The 20,657-nt window shown below is 33.2% G+C and overlaps 2 protein-coding genes and 1 long non-coding RNA gene across 6 annotated transcripts in view; 1 reads left to right on the forward strand and 2 right to left on the reverse strand.

Annotated features, from left to right (window-relative positions):
* Nucleotides 1-20,657, reverse strand: part of LOC127702382 (probable ATP-dependent RNA helicase DHX35) — a 197,653-nt gene that overhangs the window by 30,420 nt on the left and 146,576 nt on the right. The window lies entirely within an intron of this gene.
* Nucleotides 1-20,657, reverse strand: part of LOC127702384 (uncharacterized) — a 110,606-nt gene that overhangs the window by 11,280 nt on the left and 78,669 nt on the right. The gene's annotated exons all lie outside the window — the stretch shown is intronic.
* The window catches only part of LOC127702383 (probable G-protein coupled receptor B0563.6), a 66,571-nt gene that overhangs the window by 2,754 nt on the left and 43,160 nt on the right, over nt 1-20,657 (forward strand). For both annotated transcript variants that reach the window (XM_052206538.1, XM_052206537.1), the window contains exon 2: nt 2,166-2,234. The gene's annotated coding sequence lies outside the window, so the exon portion shown is untranslated. The remainder of the gene's footprint in view (nt 1-2,165; nt 2,235-20,657) is intronic.

The following is a 20,657-nucleotide window of genomic DNA, read 5'->3' on the forward strand; positions in this document are numbered from 1 at the left end:
GGTTGCTTGGTAGAGGGTATATGAAAACTCTTTACAGAACTTGAACTGATAATGGCCAATGGAATGAGAACCACCCCCTCCCATATCTTATTTTTTGGGGCAATAGGTCAAAGGTAAAGGTCAAAGCAGTTTTTAATTGATATCCTGAATTTTTAGTACAATTTGGTTTTTGGATGTTGTCTTTTGAACAATATGTGCAACTTTTACCAAATTTGGTTTAATAATGTTTGATTGTCCCACAGATTGAAAAAGACCTCTATTGATTATGAGGTCAATTAGGTCAAATTCAAGTTCACTGTAGAAATTAATAGTCTGGAATGGAGACAAAAGTTTGGGTTACCGACATTTTTGGAGCCTTTAGTGCAATCTTTAACCTTCTTACCTGGAGAAAGACCTTGAAGAGAATAAGACCCGTATTTAATTTTATGTCAGTAGGTCATATATCATATATTCACAAATTTTTAATAATCTACTCATTTTGAAGCCTCTTGATCAAAGTCAAGGTCACATCAGCTATTGATGGACTGAAATTTTGACCAAAAAAAATGCATTCTGGGTGATATCTTTTGAATTATATATCAAACTACCTGTATCACCAAAGTAATGATAATCTTGAAAATTCCATTTAAAATGAGAAATCTCCATATTGACTTTTGGTCAGTAGGTCAAAATATCTATTTATAGATAGAAATTCTTCTTTACAAATTTTTCAAAAACAAATTTTGAACTTAAAATTGAGAATGGAAATGGGGAATGTGTCAAAGAGACAACAACCCGACCATAGAGCAGACAACAGCCGAAGGCCACCAATGGGTCTTCTTGTATTCTTTTAATTTTGATATCCTAATTTTTCAACATTAAGCTAAAAAAAAATACCTGAAGTTTCTTATGAATTTAACCAAGGATTTATATAGCAAGATATACTATATAAATCCCTGATTTAACATTTCTATTTATTTCAATATTCAAACTTCAATCTAGTATTTAAAATACAATTTGTATTGTTATGATGCTAAAATCAAAGATTATTATAATTAAAAAACAATTTATAAAATCTTGAAAATTGAAATGCAATATGACAGTAATCTTAAAAAATCCACATAAAATTCTTTGAGAAATATGACAAACATGTTATGAAACAGTGGATTTCAAGAAATAATTTCAAAACATTTCCTTTTATTTCAATGATTTTCATTAAAAAAATGAAAAAATAGAAATGAGTTTTTCTTACAATGTAACATATTTTCTTTTATTCATACAGCAAGCTAGCCAGGGCTCAACATTAATTGATTTTAGGGTGTAAAATAATATTTAAATTATTTGTAATATAACTATTTTTCTACTTATTTTTTATCCAGTTTTTCAATTAACAGTGGTATATGCCTAAAAAAGCAACAAAACTCTTCTCATTAAGTTGATATCCAAACTACCTCTAAAAAATAGAAAGACTTTTGGGGACTTTTATAATGCAATACAGTCAACACCTGGTTTGGTTACTTTAAATAATTAATTTTTTTACTAATAAAATTTCATTTAAATTGAAGATTTTTATCTACTTTCAAAAATGTTTGCACAATAGCAGAACAAGGTACAAGAACACATGTTATAAATGTATTGAAAAGGTTCCTAATTTGGTTGTCATATGTGTAATGACCAATGGCCAAAGTTAACAATTATTCACACCTTTCAAAAGGGACACTTAGGGGTAAATTACTTAAACTTTAAATCCAGTGATAAAAGTAACCTTATTTGAAGGGTTTAAAAAGAAAAAAAATATAAAAACAATTTTTTTTAATTTTTAAACTTGCATTAAAAAATTAAGATACCAAATTATGCGAAAATAATAACAGTTAAGTTTAAAATGACCGCACAGTAAGAACTGTCATTTTGTCCAAATATGTCAAGCATCAAAACACCAAGGATGATTATTTTTCTAACGCTGATAGACCTACCCGACAGATACATGGTGGATTAACTGATGACAATTCTATGTTTGTTTTATAAACCATGATTACACTATGACACCACTAGCCCTCCCATATAACAGGCCCTTTGGTCAATAAATGTACGTACATTACTTAATTAAATAGGAAACAGGAGACTTCTTCTAGTTATATCATATCTTGACCACCCTCCGTCTTATCATTTTAACTCCAACATTGCAGGTGATAAGTTGTCATTATCAGTGAGCTTGGAAACCAACGATCCAGAAGTGCAGGACACAGAATATAATTGTAAGTACAAACCTATTTAATAACACAATTCTATTTCAGTTGTTTTAATCAAGCTTTAGATCAAGATTTTATAAGCTTCTCTATTTATTATCTCTTATTATGTTAAACTCTTTAGCAGTAAAGTAAATTTACATTAAATCACAGGGCAAAAAAGTCAATTAAATCAGTTTTAAATTCTAAAAAATGTTTTAAATGAAGATTTTCGTGTAAATCTCAAACTAAATAATAATAAATCAAGTTTACTAGATTATAAATCTACACCAGAAAATTAATCAGAGTTTCTTGGGATTATATTATCCATCACCTTAACCCATCGTTTACCACAATAACAGATAGATGAATGTTACCTTTAGAATAAAACCGATTGCCATTTTATTTTTAAATCTGTCATAAAAAAAACATGCCATCTGTTACTACACGTACTACCTGCTAGAGATTGTAAATCAGGGATTCAAGAATTGTATGAAATTAAGCAACCCTTTCTTTTCTAAATAATTAAATACACAAATGTTTTATAAGATGTTTTTGTCAAACATACTTTCAAGTAAATCATTTTTATTAACTTCAAAAAATTTAAACCTGAACACTTACAATTTGCAGTCATATATTTTGTATCAGAATTATATCTTTCATGCATTTATACGTCAAATCATGCATCTGTCAAGATATGAATTTTACAGCTAGGAATTTTTTTAAGTTATTTTTCTACTGATAGATACAAAGGACCAAAATGTTGAATCCCACTGATGTTGCTCTATAATTTTCTTTTCTTATTTCTCTTTTGCTAACATAATAAAAGTAGATGTTTAGTATTTGTAGAAAACATAAACCCAGCAATTTTTATGTTAACAAAATTATACGATTAATATAGTCATTAATATAGTCGACATTCTAATCAACTTAACCACCTTTTTTATAATATGACAACAACAAAAAAACCCATAATTTCCATAATCTTGTAAATATAGCTTCTCAATGATCCTGTTTGCTCTTGAACTGAGGAAAAAATGCTTACTTTTAAAATTAACACCACAATCTTTTTTCTAATTGTTTTAGTTTGTTATAAATCAGATTTTGTTTCCACTTTTATTTATTTGCAGAGGTTTCATTATTAAATTTAATATCTTTCTGAAGCCCTTTTAATCATAATTTCGTGATAACTAAGTGATAACTAAGTAATGCAAATAGGCCACAACATTATTACATATGTATATTAGGGAAAGGGTTGCAGCTCCTTTTATTCAAAACTCTTACCTACTGTATAAAGGTAAAAAGTTTGCTCCTAAAATTTATGCAGATTTTGAACCACTGTTTATCATTCAATACTTCTCATACAATGGATTACTTTTTTTCAATTACTCAATGCATACTGCTTAATTTCTTATTTGACAAACCAAATTACAAAATGAGGTACAAGTTGATGAATTATAACTTTTGAAGTTGAATTCTTGCATGGAGGCGAAAGCATTAAACTTCTAGGTATAGCATGAATGAATTTGAAGACAATGGATCATTCATAAAAAAAATCAGGTGAAAGTAAATGTACATAAAAACTTAAATCAACATGATCTTTGATTGACATTATTATTTCAAGGTTAAATACACATCTTCACATTTAATGACCACTTACAGAACAAAAGCCAACATGATTTTCATTTACCAACCATATACCAATGCTAATGAATATGCTAAAAACTGATGATTAATTATGGCTAAGTACCACGGTCATTATTGTGGTCAATATTATGTTTGATAACAATGGTTCTTGATTGCCTCTTATCTCACGGAAAATTGGGTTGAGGGGTGTTGATGTGATGGTTATCACTTGGTCAGTTGATCAAGTTCGTGTTTCAGACATGATTGTGCCAATTTAAATCAAATGACCAAAACTGGAACAACAATGATTACCATTTTTTTTACATCATTAATCTAAATGTCAAGGTCATGAATTAAATATTGAATAACTTTGACCTCTAAGAATAAATTTGTCATTATAACTTGAATTGAAAGATAATTTTTTTGAAAGTGAAAGATATTTAAGTGAATGTCCAGTTGGCATTAGAGTTTTAAATTTGATGCCCAATGTTGGGAAAGTGTCAAGCTCTAAGCACATTAAAGAGCACATGTAACAATTCTATGAGTGGTCTGCAGAAGTCCTTGCACAAGCCTCTTCATCCTTGGTCACATGCCTACCAGTCCAAAAATATACATTGAGCCTGTTGCAGCAACAGTTTATTGTGAAGACTGGCAAGGCAAAACTTCTGCCCCTGTTCAACATGCCAATTTTTTCAGTTTAGTCTAAGATTCCAGCCCTCCATCCCAATTAACAATTTTGCAGACCCTTATTACTGATATTGGATGCTTTGTTTTTTGTTACTAACAATGTATGAAATACTGCATGTTTAACGTCCATATATAGATTGTTTTTGATTGATGCTTTATCCCTTTATGTCATGTTTACATAAAATGTTTAACCCCGTCACATTCTGTATGTGCCTGTCCCAAGTCAGGAGCCTGTAACTCAGTGTCTGTCTTTTGTAGCTGTATATCATAATTGTTTTTTCATTTATCCTTTTCATCAGGTTTGAATTGTTTTACATTTGTCATTTTGGGGCCTTTTATTGCTTGCTATGCAGTATGAGTTTTGCTTATTGAAGAAGGCTAAACGGTGAGCTGTAGATCATAATTTCTATGTCATTTGGTCTCTGGTGGAGATTTATCTCATTGGCTACATGATGGTCATCTTCTTATTTTTGTATGTAAAGAATACATTTATCAATGTTTTTATTTGTTAAAAAAAGAAAAAAAATCAAACAGTAACATTAATCTGTTGGTCTAGTTGGCAGACTTTCAGTGACTTTATGATAGACTTGCTAAACATAGACATAGTTGCCAACCTTTATACTGATGTACTAGATAACTCTTAAACTATCAAGTTCACAGACACTTAAAGTCAGATTGTTAAATTAAAGTCAATGCATACAGTATTAGTGGAAATAGGTAATCAGACATGTTTAGATAATTTTGGCTTTTGGGTTACTATTTCATTGAAGTATAGTCGAACTCTTCTTTTATTCATATTAAAGAATTAGAGGTAAAGTTAAAACAAGAAATGATTGAAACAGGATGCTGTTACGAAGTCTCCCAAATGAAGCTCCCATAATTCGTAATTCCCAGGGTCGCCTGACATTGGACAAAGTCCAGTGAAAATTGGTTTGGTCCAGTAAAGTTATATGCATTAGTGATGCCTGGGGACTAACCCTGTATATCATTCAAATCATCTTGGCATGACAAACCAGAATATATATGGTTTAGGGGTGGGGATCTCGACCATTTACAAGATACTAGAACATTGGGGGTGGGGGGAACTCCTGGGGACTGACCCTATATGTCATTCAAATGTTTGAGACATGTGGAACAGGAATATATATGGTTTAGGGGTGGGGATCTCAACCATTTACAAGATATTAGAACTTTCTCAAATGGCAGGGGGTAGGGATGGCCCCTGGGGACTAACCCTGTATATCATTCAAACCATCTTGGTATGACAAACCAGAATATATATGGTTTAGGGGTGGGGATCTTGACCATTTACAAGATATTAGAACTTTCTTAAATAGCAGGGGGTGGGGGTGACCCCTGGGGACTAACCCTGTATATCATTCAAACCATCTTCGCATGACAAACCAGAATATATATGGTTTAGGGGTGGGGATCTTGACCACTTACAAGATATTAGAACTTTCTTAAATGGCAGGGGGTGGAGGTGACCTCTGGGGACTAACCCTGTATTTCATTTGATGTGCTTTATCATGACAAACCAGAATATACATGGTTTAGGGGTGGGGATCTCGACCATTTACAAGATATTAGAACTTTCTCAAATGGCAGGGGGTCGGGATGACCTCTTGGGACTAACCCTGTATATCATTCAAACCATCTTAGCATGACAAACCAGAATATATATGGTTTAGGGGTGGGGATCTCGACCATTTACAAGATATTAGAACTTTCTTGAATGGCAGGGGCGGGGGTGACCCCTGGGGACTAACCCTGTATTTCATTTAATGTGCTTTATCATTTAGAACATTTTTAATTAAAAAGATTGTGTCTATCACAAACGGTTTTCAATTAATAATCATTTGAAAATTTTAAAAAATAAAATCCCATAGGGTTCTACATTAAAACCCTCCTTTCTTTTTGCCCCTCAAAGTACCCCTTTATAAACCCCATTGCAAAAACAAAACCCTGATTGCACCACTAGACATGTTAGTCTAACATATTGTGAAACCCTAAGTTAATCTTACAAGCGGTTTTGGAGAACGGGTGCGGACAAGTTCAAATTTAAAAGCGGCGGAAGAAGAAGAAGAAGAAGAAGAAGAAGAAGAAGAAGAAGAAGAAGAAGAAGAAGAAGAAGAAGAAGAAGAAGAAGAAGAAGAAGAAGAAGAAGAAGAAGAAGAAGAAGAAGAAGAAGAACTGAGCAAAAACAATAAGTCTTCCCAAACTTCGTTTGGGAGACTTAATAACCAATACTTTTCATCCAAATTTATGTCACTTGTGACCTTGACATACTGACTCCCTTAACATAATGGTGCAACTCCCTCAAGCAAAGTTGACCTTGGCTGTTTTCTATTAGGTCTGTTTGGTTTTTATGTTCTCAAACTTTATATATTCTAGCTAACTGAAATTATAGTCACAAGCTTTCAGAGGAAGGTTATTCCAGAAATCATATCATTCTTTATCTTACCTTGAAAATGGGAACTCCAGAAAACAATCTAACAGTACAATGTAGTTATATCAATCTTTGATAAAATAGTAAACTTTCAATGGGTTATTTAAACATGTTGTAAAGATTAATCAAATCAATGGTTCCTTTAAACAGGGTGTAAGGATCAATCAAGTCAAATTTTCTTAAAACAGTGTGCTAGGATTTACCAAATTAAAGGTTTCTTTCAACAGAGTGTAAGAATTTACAAAGTCAATGGTTTCTTTTAACAGGGCGTATGAATTTCCATACCAATCTGTAAAAGATATTAATGTAACAGATTTAAGACCTTGAACAATACGATAAAAAATCATTCTATTTCAGTCAATGCCCCAAAAAAATCCATGTTAACCTGCAAAACCTGCCGGAAACAATGTGGTTAATTTCTGCATGTAAATCTTTGAATTTCACCCCCTACTTCATTTAACTGATAAACTAAATGTAAACATGTAGATATAGTTACATGTTTTTATCTGCTGCTGATAAACGGTAATTAAATTAATTAAGACATATTTGATTAATTAATAACCTTGTTCTACATGTGATTAATTCTGATGTTGGGAGTTTACAAAGCTTCACAATTTTAGCTTATTAGCTGTGAATAAGCATTACTAAAAATATAGGCTATTATGTTATTATGTTATTAAAAAGAGGGAGAAGAAACCAAGAGGCAATCAAAATAATAAGTACAACAAAAACAGTCAACACCAATGTCGCAAAAGAAATAATGACGAAAAGAGAAAAAACAGTCCATAAAAAAATTCACTGAAAACTCAAGATTGAGCAACATAAATCTCACCAAAATGAATTTTAATTTAAAACAATTAAGTTTACTTCCACTTCATTTGAACTTTGGTGGATACATTGTAGTTGTCTCATTGCCAATAATACCACTCTCCTAATTTTTATATAATATAAAATTGAGAATGGAAGTGGGAAATGTTTCAAAGAGACAACAACCTGACCAAAGACAAGAAAACCCTAATTATTTCATATCTTTTGAATATTAACTGAATATTGACAAATTTCCTTCCAAATCTGTTCTTCTTCTTTAAGTTTCTAGCGATCCTTCAATTATTGAAGATTATTCGCCGGGCGTCGACTATAAAATTTTATAATTTACATTGTAGCAAGAAAAATAAAAAGAAACAAAATCAAAAAATCAAAATAATGTATGTACATTTGAAAAATGTTAGGATAGCACAAGAGAAAAGTCTTGGGGGTAGACCTTTGAACTCAATTTTCATCACTGTGATTGCATCAATCAATTTGAAAAATATTAATCAAACCATCAGTTCAATTTCTTTATCATTATTTCCTGCAACCAACTAATTCATGGAATATTTTATATAAATTCATAATAAAATTTCAACAGGGGACAACATTCTTAAACTACCGGGGGACTTGCAATAAAGGTGTTTTAAGGTGCAGATGTGATGAACTTCTTTGCCAGAATTTTAAAGCTACTAACTACATCCATAATGCAGTTTAATTAATGAATCTCATCACACTTCTGATTTAATCCTCTGCTTTTAGATTTCACGACCAATTAAGCTAATGAATTCAACATGATAGGTACTGAGGTGATTTCCAACAAAATATAATTTAAGTAATCATTTGTGCTATATCTAGCAAGTTAATTGTTCCAGTAGTATTTAGGAATGTATGTGATTTCTATTTTTAATTTAAGTGCAGATAATAGTTACATAAAATGATAAAGCACTTGTTAGATATATGCAAAAAAGAGGCAGAAGATCCCAAAGGGAGAATCAAAACTCACAAGTCCAGGAGAGACCAACAAAATCATGGCTGTTATATAAATGTCAATACTTATAGATTATTAATGGGATTTTTAACGAGAGAGTGTTTCTATGCTACAATCTCATCGAAGGGTGATAGCCCTAAGATGAGATGAGATGTGGCTGAGAAACATCCTCGAGTTTGAAAGACCATTAATAATCTGTTTATCACTATTTTGCCTATGAGGTCGTTCATGTTTACATTGACAACCTCATGTGCGCCCTTAGTTTCTGATGATAATTTTCCATCTCAAGCGAGTAGCATGGTATGAAAATCTATCACCAAAAAGATCAAAGGAAAAATGCACAAAATAGTGATAAAAATAAATATATAGGCCTCACTTGTTGAGAAAATTAAGAAAATATCAAGAGGTCATAAAAAACACTTGAAAAGTTGAGTATGACTTTTACACATCAATACAAATATATGGGTCTCATTTGTGAGAAAAGAAAAAAAAAAAACCAAGGGGCCATAACAAATATATTGTTAAGGAAGGACAGACAAACTTCATAACCAAAAGAAATAGGATGAAAACAATAATCCACAAAGCACAACACGGAAAAGTAAATATTGAGCAACATAAAGATCATACAAACCTAAAGATACTGCTAGAGGATGCACTAAGATATTGAAAAAGGGTAAAAAGCCGTCTGCTCCACTAGTGGTACCCTGGGTGTATGGCCTTCAACCATCATATTGGACATGTTGCTATTCTAAAGAATTGAATGAGCTCAACCATTTGTTCAGTATTAAAGTGCAACGGGCAATAAAATAGAAATGTGAAAACTATTGACTTATTAAAATTGCAAAGAACTGAATTTCCTGTGAATTACATTATGTAATAAAATGCTTCGCTGGGGCGCAGCTTGATACGACCGCAGAGGTCGAACCCTGAACAGTTGGGGCAAGCATGGACACAACATTCAAGCTTGATACAGCTCAGAATTTGGATTGTTATTAAATATTTGACACAGCATAGGTTTCTGACACAGAAAGAATGTGGTCTAAGAACTTGAATTTTTTTAATTTACCTATTATGGTCCAATGTCCAAAATCAAAATACATGGTTAGATTCAGCATATCAAAGAACCCCATATATTCAATTTTTGTTAAAATCAAACAAAGTTTAATTTTGGACCCCAACTTGGACAAACTTGAAAACTGGGCCCATAATCAAAAATCTAAACACATGTTTAGATTCAGCATATCAAAGAACCCCAAGAATTCAATTTTTGTTAAAATCAAACTAAGTTTAATTTTGGACCCTTTGGACCTTAATGTAGACCAATTTAAAAAACGGGACTTAAAATTAAAAATCTAAATACACGGTTAGATTTGGAATATCAAAGAACCCCAATAATTCAATTTTTGATGAAATCAAACAAAGTTTAATTTTGGACCCTTTTGACCTCAATATGAACCAATTTGATAGCGGGGCCCACAAATAAAAAATCTAAATTCATGGTTAGATTCAGCATATCAAAGAACCCCATATATTCAATTTTTGTTGAAATCAAAAAAAGTTTAATTTTGGACCCCAACTTGGACCAACTTGAAAACTTGGCCCATAATCAAAAATCTAAACACATGTTTAGATTCAGCATATCAAAGAACCCCAAGAATTCAATTTTTGTTAAAATCAAACTAAAGTTTAATTTTGGACCCTTTGGACCTCAATGAAGACCAATTTAAAAAACGGGACCCAAATTAAACATCTAAAAACACGGTTAGATTTGGCATATCAAAGAACCCCAATAATTCAATTTTTGATGAAATCAAACAAAGTTTAATTTTGGACCCTTTTGACCTCAATATGAACCAATTTGATAGCGGGGCCTACAAATAAAAAATCTAAATACATGGTTAGATTCAGCATATCAAAGAACCTCATATATTCAATTTTTGTTGAAATCAAACAAAGTTTAAATACTGGACCCTATCTTGGACCAACTTGAAAACTGGGCCCATAATCAAAAATCTAAACACATGTTTAGATTCAGCATATCAAAGAACCCCAAGAATTCAATTTTTGTTAAAATCAAACTAAGTTTAATTTTGGACCCTTTGGACCTTAATGTAGACCAATTTAAAAAACGGGACTTAAAATTAAAAATCTAAATACACGGTTAGATTTGGAATATCAAAGAGCCCCAATAATTCAATTTTAGATGAAATCAAACAAAGTTTAATTTTGGACCCTTTTGACCTCAATATGAACCAATTTGATAACGGGGTCCACAAATAAAAAATCTAAATACATGGTTAGATTCAGCATATCAAAGAACCCCATATATTCAATTTTTGTTGAAATCAAACAAAGTTTAATTTTGGACCCCAATTTGGACCAACTTGAAAACTGGGCCAAAAATCTAAATACATGTTTAGATTCAGCATATCAAAGAACCTCATATATTCAATTTTTGCTAAAATCAAACAAAGTTTAATTTTGGACCCTTTGGACCTTAATGTAGACTATTTTGAAAACTGGACCCAAAATTAAAAATCTAAATACACTGTTAGATTCGGCATAACAATAAATATATGTGATCAAAGATTTTACAAATCTAATGCGCCATACTGTGCAATTAAAGATTACTTCTTGAAATTTTTCAACATTTGAAATTTGAAAAAAAAAATAATATTTGAAGAATAATTCTTTTTAATTTCTGAAATCTGAAATGAGAAAAAATTGACCCCCCACAATTTCTTTTTACCCCTCCCCCCCTTTTTTCCCCCCAAAAAATTCTTTCCCTCAAGATATGGTCATAATCTCAATTCAAATTTCCAATGGAGTTGGCAATCATAATTACCCATTTAAATTTACCATAGTGCTAACTTAATCTATTTTATAATAGTTTGTGACGAGTGAACCAACACCTTCTAACGGAAAAGCTGGTAGAGTAACCAAGATGGATACCGAAGTATGCTGCGGTTGTCTTAAAACCTCATGGAAATATAATATGTAGAGACAACAACATCTGGGTTACCGCAAGGTGATAGTTTTATTGAGTCTACATGTTTCGCCACTTACGGTGGCGTCTTCAGGACAATTTAAACATAGAAAACAAATACTGAAGTACATAAAATGCGGTGCATATGGGGTTACAAAGGTTAACAAGACGTAACGTCACAATAATTGATTTGACAACTTTTAAAATGAAAGTGAAAGTAAAAGTTAATAATGCATTGTCAGTGTCTTTTCCAAAATGGACAACACCTCACAGGACATTCCGTACCATTCCAAAAGGCTTCACTCGGAAAGAGGTACTACTTCCAATTGCGTCGGAAATGTTGTAAGATGTATGGTAGTCGCACATGTAGGGCATGGTGGAAGTTGTGGTGAATTGGTTACATTTTGCGGTTGTGGTACACTATCCATGTTGCAAGTTTATTTCAACAATAATCGTGCGGTTCTGCGGTTCAGTACGTTTTGCGGTGGTCTTCTTATTCGCGGGTTTTCCTTTTCTTCGAGGTATGGGCGGTTTCTTCAGTGAGGTTGGTGGTAGAATGGAACTGGTCGGTAGACATGAGGCTAACGGTTGTAACTACAACGCAGGACGGCTAAGGTGGATCGTGTGCGGATGCAGGGGTTCACAGAAAAATAAATAATTTGTGACGAGTGAACCAACACCTTCTAACGGAAAAGCTGGTAGAGTAACCAAGATGGATACCGAAGTATGCTGCGGTTGTCTTAAAACCTCATGGAAATATAATATGTAGAGACAACAACATCTGGGTTACCGCAAGGTGATAGTTTTATTGAGTCTACATGTTTCGCCACTTACGGTGGCGTCTTCAGGACAATTTAAACATAGAAAACAAATACTGAAGTACATAAAATGCGGTGCATATGGGGTTACAAAGGTTAACAAGACGTAACGTCACAATAATTGATTTGACAACTTTTAAAATGAAAGTGAAAGTAAAAGTTAATAATGCATTGTCAGTGTCTTTTCCAAAATGGACAACACCTCACAGGACATTCCGTACCATTCCAAAAGGCTTCACTCGGAAAGAGGTACTACTTCCAATTGCGTCGGGAATGTTGTAAGATGTATGGTAGTCGCACATGTAGGGCATGGTGGAAGTTGTGGTGAATTGGTTACATTTTGCGGTTGTGGTACACTATCCATGTTGCAAGTTTATTTCAACAATAATCGTGCGGTTCTGCAGTTCAGTACGTTTTGCGGTGGTCTTCTTATTCGCGGGTTTTCCTTTTCTTCGAGGTATGGGCGGTTTCTTCAGTGAGGTTGGTGGTAGAATGGAACTGGTCGGTAGACATGAGGCTAACGGTTGTAACTACAACGCAGGACGGCTAAGGTGGATCGTGTGCGGATGCAGGGGTTCACAGAAAAATAAATAATTTGTGACGAGTGAACCAACACCTTCTAACGGAAAAGCTGGTAGAGTAACCAAGATGGATACCGAAGTATGCTGCGGTTGTCTTAAAACCTCATGGAAATATAATATGTAGAGACAACAACATCTGGGTTACCGCAAGGTGATAGTTTTATTGAGTCTACATGTTTCGCCACTTACGGTGGCGTCTTCAGGACAATTTAAACATAGAAAACAAATACTGAAGTACATAAAATGCGGTGCATATGGGGTTACAAAGGTTAACAAGACGTAACGTCACAATAATTGATTTGACAACTTTTAAAATGAAAGTGAAAGTAAAAGTTAATAATGCATTGTCAGTGTCTTTTCCAAAATGGACAACACCTCACAGGACATTCCGTACCATTCCAAAAGGCTTCACTCGGAAAGAGGTACTACTTCCAATTGCGTCGGGAATGTTGTAAGATGTATGGTAGTCGCACATGTAGGGCATGGTGGAAGTTGTGGTGAATTGGTTACATTTTGCGGTTGTGGTACACTATCCATGTTGCAAGTTTATTTCAACAATAATCGTGCGGTTCTGCAGTTCAGTACGTTTTGCGGTGGTCTTCTTATTCGCGGGTTTTCCTTTTCTTCGAGGTATGGGCGGTTTCTTCAGTGAGGTTGGTGGTAGAATGGAACTGGTCGGTAGACATGAGGCTAACGGTTGTAACTACAACGCAGGACGGCTAAGGTGGATCGTGTGCGGATGCAGGGGTTCACAGAAAAATAAATAATTTGTGACGAGTGAACCAACACCTTCTAACGGAAAAGCTGGTAGAGTAACCAAGATTATTGTTGAAATAAACTTGCAACATGGATAGTGTACCACAACCGCAAAATGTAACCAATTCACCACAACTTCCACCATGCCCTACATGTGCGACTACCATACATCTTACAACATTCCCTACGCAATTGGAAGTAGTACCTCTTTCCGAGTGAAGCCTTTTGGAATGGTACGGAATGTCCTGTGAGGTGTTGTCCATTTTGGAAAAGACACTGACAATGCATTATTAACTTTTACTTTCACTTTCATTTTAAAAGTTGTCAAATCAATTATTGTGACGTTACGTCTTGTTAACCTTTGTAACCCCATATGCACTGCATTTTATGTACTTCAGTATTTGTTTTCTATGTTTAAATTGTCCTGAAGACGCCACTGTAAGTGGCGAAACATGTAGACTCAATAAAACTATCACCTTGCGGTAACCCAGATGTTGTTGTCTCTACATATTATATTTCCATGAGGTTTTAAGACAACCGCAGCATACTTCGGTATCCATCTTGGTTACTCTACCAGCTTTTCCGTTAGAAGGTGTTGGTTCACTCGTCACAAATTATTTATTTTTCTGTGAACCCCTGCATCCGCACACGATCCACCTTAGCCGTCCTGCGTTGTAGTTACAACCGTTAGCCTCATGTCTACCGACCAGTTCCATTCTACCACCAACCTCACTGAAGAAACCGCCCATACCTCGAAGAAAAGGAAAACCCGCGAATAAGAAGACCACCGCAAAACGTACTGAACCGCAGAACCGCACGATTATTGTTGAAATAAACTTGCAACATGGATAGTGTACCACAACCGCAAAATGTAACCAATTCACCACAACTTCCACCATGCCCTACATGTGCGACTACCATACATCTTACAACATTCCCGACGCAATTGGAAGTAGTACCTCTTTCCGAGTGAAGCCTTTTGGAATGGTACGGAATGTCCTGTGAGGTGTTGTCCATTTTGGAAAAGACACTGACTATGCATTATTAACTTTTACTTTCACTTTCATTTTAAAAGTTGTCAAATCAATTATTGTGACGTTACGTCTTGTTAACCTTTGTAACCCCATATGCACCGCATTTTATGTACTTCAGTATTTGTTTTCTATGTTTAAATTGTCCTGAAGACGCCACCGTAAGTGGCGAAACATGTAGACTCAATAAAACTATCACCTTGCGGTAACCCAGATGTTGTTGTCTCTACATATTATATTTTATAATAGAATTAAAAATATAGTGTCAAATCTTTCATATGGATTTTTTTGTAAAAAAAAATGATGCAACATTTGCAGATATTTTTACTGGTCTTCCTTTATAAATATGCATTTCTTTAAACATAATTTTAAAGCAGTGTAAGGGAAGTAACCAAAACGTTGTATTTGGATTACCTCCCTTACACTGTTTTAAATTATCTTTATTGTTCATTAACCATTACTTTATACATAATTTAAAAGCAGTGTAAGGGAGATAATTTCAATGATGTATTTGATTTATCTCCCTTACACTGCTTTAAATTATGTTTTGTACTAAAGTATTTGTCCATTAATGAGGACAACCTTGTTTTTCCCCCTTTTTTGCCCCTAATTCCTAAACGGTTTGAGCCATAACCCACCAAAGCAAATCCTAACCATCCCTTTGTGGTATGGAAACTTGTAGTATAATTTCAGAGAGATCCATACACCGTTCCACAGTTATTGTCTGGAAACTAGAAAATGCTTATTTTTGGCCCCTTTTTGGCCCCTAATTCCTTAACTGTTGGTACCATAACCCCCAAAATCAATCCCAACCTTCCTTTTGTGGTATTTAACCTTATGGTAAAATTTCAAAAAGAGCCATTCACTTAAACTAAAGTTAGAGTGCGAAAACCAATGTGTCTTCGGACGACGACAACGACGACGCCAACGTCATACCAATATACGACCACAAAATTTTTTTGCGGTCGTATAAAAATTGTGATTTTTCACTTAGAGAAGCCATATCATACAACTGGTTCTCTGGTAGTCCTATATTTTGCTCATATGGTACTTCGAAAATCAAACTGTTTGTGTGTGAAAATGTCTCAGCTTTGAAACAAGCCATCATACATATCCAAAAAGAGGATATTGACATTAAGGAATTGAAGAAAATATTACTAATGCCAACTACCTGAAATGAATTCCACATATTGACCAAGCTAGAGACAAATGCTTCTAGGCTTTCAAATCAGTTAATCATCTTAATTAAGCTTTATACAATAACCTAAACTGATTAAATACATGTACCTACTAATTATTTCAATGTGATTCTGCTGTGTTATGGTCTTGTTTATCACTTACCTGAAAAAAATTAATACAAATGTATATAAGATTAACATGTAATTAACTTTAATGCTTGCAGTCAAAGAAGATCAAATTTCATCAAACCACAAAATCAGCTTTCACAGCCTTAAATAGACTTAATAGTAATTTGACCTCCAAAATGACTCAACAAAAGACAGAAGCTTGTCTGAAACTCAGAAAATATACCATATTGATTAAATAACAATAATACAGAGTCAGACATTTGAATGTTGCATTGTGTGTTTGTTAATTGGTGTTAAGCACCTCTTTTTACTGTGTCTGACATTTGAATGTTACATTGTGTGTTTGTTTATTGGTGTTAAGCACCTTTTTTTACTGTGTCTGACATTTGAATGTTACATTGTGTGTTTGTTTATTGGTATTTAGCACCACTTTCTACTCAGTCTGACATTTGAATGTTACATTGTGTGTTTGTTAATTGGTGTTTAGCACCTCTTTTTACTGTGTCTGACATTTGAATGTTACATTGTGTGTTTGTTAATTGGTGTTTAGCACCTCTTTTAACTGTGTCTGACATTTGAATGTTACATTGTGTGTTTGTTAATTGGTGTTTAGCACCACTTTCTACTGTGTCTGACATTTGAATGTTACATTGTGTGTTTGTTTATTGGTGTTTAGCACCACTTTCTACTTAGTCTGACATTTGAATGTTACATTGTGTGTTTGTTTATTGGTGTTATGCACCACTTTTTACTGTGTCTGACATTTGAATGTTACATTGTGTGTTTGTTTATTGGGGTTTAGCACCACTTTCTACTCAGTCTGACATTTGAATGTTACATTGTGTGTTTGTTAATTGGTGTTTAGCACCTCTTTTTACTGTGTCTGACATTTGAATGTTACATTGTGTGTTTGTTTATTGGTGTTAAGCACCACTTTCTACTGTGTCTGACATTTGAATGTTACATTGTGTGTTTGTTTATTGGGGTTTAGCACCACTTTCTACTCAGTCTGACATTTGAATGTTACATTGTGTGTTTGTTAATTGGTGTTTAGCACCACTTTCTACTGTGTCTGACATTTGAATGTTACATTGTGTGTTTGTTTATTGGTGTTTAGCACCACTTTCTACTCAGTCTGACATTTGAATGTTACATTGTGTGTTTGTTAATTGGTGTTTAGCACCACTTTCTGCTGTGGCTATATCATGGCAACCTGATTATTTATTGGGTGGAGGAAACCAGAGAGTCTGGAGAGAAACAAAGACCTTCAGAAGGAAAATTGGCAATCCTTGTCAATTAAGATTGTTGTAAAAAATAACACGCCAAAACAGGGTCTCAAAGTTGACAGGCTATTGATCAATGTAGAACTACTAAGACTACTCTGCCATCAAGGACCATTAGAATGAAATATATGAATGTTACATACCAAACGTCAAAAATATATAATTTTACCATAAATATAACATTCAGGGTGCTTTAATATTAGAAGGCTATGATGAAGTTAGCATAATAAAAATCAAAGTCCTTTATTCATTCAGTAGCACAGATGTCCACTCATCAAAATTTTGGTGGCAGTTTCCAATATTTGAAAAAAGGACAATCTCCTTCTGAAGATAAGCCAACTAATAACAACTTTATCAAATCTCTCCCACTTGGAAGAAAAAAAATCTCTCTGTTTCTCTCCCTTTCACCCCTTGAATGTACCTAAGCAAATTTGTTCCAAATAATATAGTTGAATTGCAATTGACTTTAAGCACATCCACATATGAAGTACATAACATACAAAATTGTGTACCAGTAATACTTTTAGAAATTTTACATCACAAAAAGTCTTTCTCAAAATTTTTGTGTTTAAGTTTTAACAAGAATATATTTTTCAAATTTCACAAAAAAATAATATGCACATAAACATAAATATTATACCAATTTATCAATCTCCTTTTAAATCCTAACACAAAATAAAATGTTTCTCAGAATTTGAGATTTTTAACAAAATAAATTTTTACCCCAGCAGTTTACAAAATGACAAAGGTATTTTAAGTAAGGCTTAATTAATACCAGAACTTACAAATTCTGAAGCAGAACAAATCATTCATTACATGCATTGTTTATTTCATCTCTGGCAGCAGAACTTGTGATTGCAAAAAACTTCATATTATATAACTTTACCCTCAAGTTGTTTCTAAACATTCTATACATCAAAGTTTATTCAAATCGTACTACCAGTATCTATAAAGTGGATAAGAAGTTATAAAGGCTTTCTTTAATAGTTTTTGAGAGTTCATAAATTAGTTATGATAAGTCATATTACCCAAGATCAGGTTGATGAGAATCATAAAACAGATAGGGGAAATTACAGAAAAAAGAAGAAGGGAGATAAACCTGTCATACAAATCATCGTTGGGGGTCTGCTTTATGATATCTTTAATTCATTTTGCAACATTTACTTTAAAAATGCCAGTTTGTTTTCAGGATTGGCATTTGTGATGTTTTCCCATGCTACAATTAAAAAAATCCAATTTGAACATATGTGTTGAAAAATAATTGGCACATTCCATGTTACGGCATGTTAGCTCATTGTTTCAAAATAATGCCAGTTCATTAGGATTAACTTTTAAAAAAACACTTGTAATATTAGCACCACATTGACAGAACCATTTCAACTGTTAGTTTGGTGAAGTTTTTTGTAACCCGATACATACCAAGCAATAAAATGAAGCATAAACAACTTTTGGGAGTACAAAAACAAATTCAAAATATTACTAATTTCAAACTTAAATCTTTTCTTATATAAATACATAAACAAAGTTGAAAATTACAAAAATCAATTGTAGCAAATTCAGATAGAAAGGGCTAACCATGAAACAAAAAATCCACAGAAATACTACCTGATCTCTGAACGAACCAAAAATCTACCAGATCTCTGAACTAACCAAAAATCTACCTGATCTCTCAAATAACCAAAAATCTACTTGATCTCTGAACTAACCAAAAATCTACCAGATCTCTGAAATAACCAAAAATCTACCAGATCTCTGAAATAACCAAAAATCTACCAGATCTCTGAAATAACCAAAAATCTACCAGATCTCTGAAATAACCAAAAATCTACATGATCTCTGAACTAACCAAAAATCTACATGATCTCTGAACTAACCAAAAATCTACATGATCTCTGAACTAACCAAAAATCTACATGATCTCTGAACTAACCAAAAATCTACCAGATCTCTTAAATAACCAAAAATCTACATGATCTCTGAACTAACCAAAAATCTACATGATATCTGAACTAACCAAAAATCTACCAGATCTCTGAACTAACCAAAAATCTACCTGATCTCTGAAATAACCAAAAATCTACCTGATCTCTCAAATAACAAAAAATCTACTTGATTTCTGAACTAACCAAAAATCTACCAGATCTCTGAAATAACCAAAAATCTACCTGATCTCTGAAATAACCAAAAATCTACATGATCTCTCAAATAACCAAAAATCTACTCAATCTCTGAACTAACCAAAAATCTACCAGATCTCAGAAATAACGAAAAATCTACCAGATCTCTGAAATAACCAAAAATCTACATGATCTCTGAACTAACCAAAAATTCTACATGATCTCTGAACTAACCAAAAATCTACCAGATCTCTGAAATAACCAAAAATCTACCTGATCTCTCAAATAACCAAAAATCTACTTGATTTCTGAACTAACCAAAAATCTACCAGATCTCTGAAATAACCAAAAATCTACCTGATCTCTGAAATAACCAAAAATCTACATGATCTCTCAAATAACCAAAAATCTACTCAATCTCTGAACTAACCAAAAATCTACCAGATCTCTGAAATAACAAAAAATCTACCAGATCTCTGAAATAACCAAAAATCTACATGATCTCTGAACTAACCAAAAAATCTACATGATCTCTGAACTAACCAAAAATCTACCAGATCTCTGAAATAACCAAAAATCTACCAGATCTCTCAAATAACCAAAAATCTACCTGATCTCTCAAATAACCAAAAATCTACATGATCTCTGAACTAACCAAAAATCTACATGATATCTGAACTAACCAAAAATCTACATGATATCTGAACTAACCAAAAATCTACCAGATCTCTGAACTAACCAAAAATCTACATGATCTCTGAACTAACCAAAAATCTACATGATATCTGAACTAACTAAAAATCTATCACTGAAATAACCAAAAATCTACATGGTATCTTAACTTACCAAAAATCTACCAGATCTCTGAACTAACCAAGAATCTACCTTATCTCTGAACTAACCAAAAATCTACATGATATCTTAACTAACGAAAAATCTACATGATCTCTGAAATAACCAAACATCACCTGATCTCTGAACTAACCAAAAATCTACCTTAACTCTGAACTAACC

This window comes from Mytilus californianus, unplaced genomic scaffold, assembly GCF_021869535.1.
Source record: "Mytilus californianus isolate M0D057914Y unplaced genomic scaffold, xbMytCali1.0.p SCAF_5, whole genome shotgun sequence".
Taxonomy (NCBI): domain Eukaryota; kingdom Metazoa; phylum Mollusca; class Bivalvia; order Mytilida; family Mytilidae; genus Mytilus; species Mytilus californianus.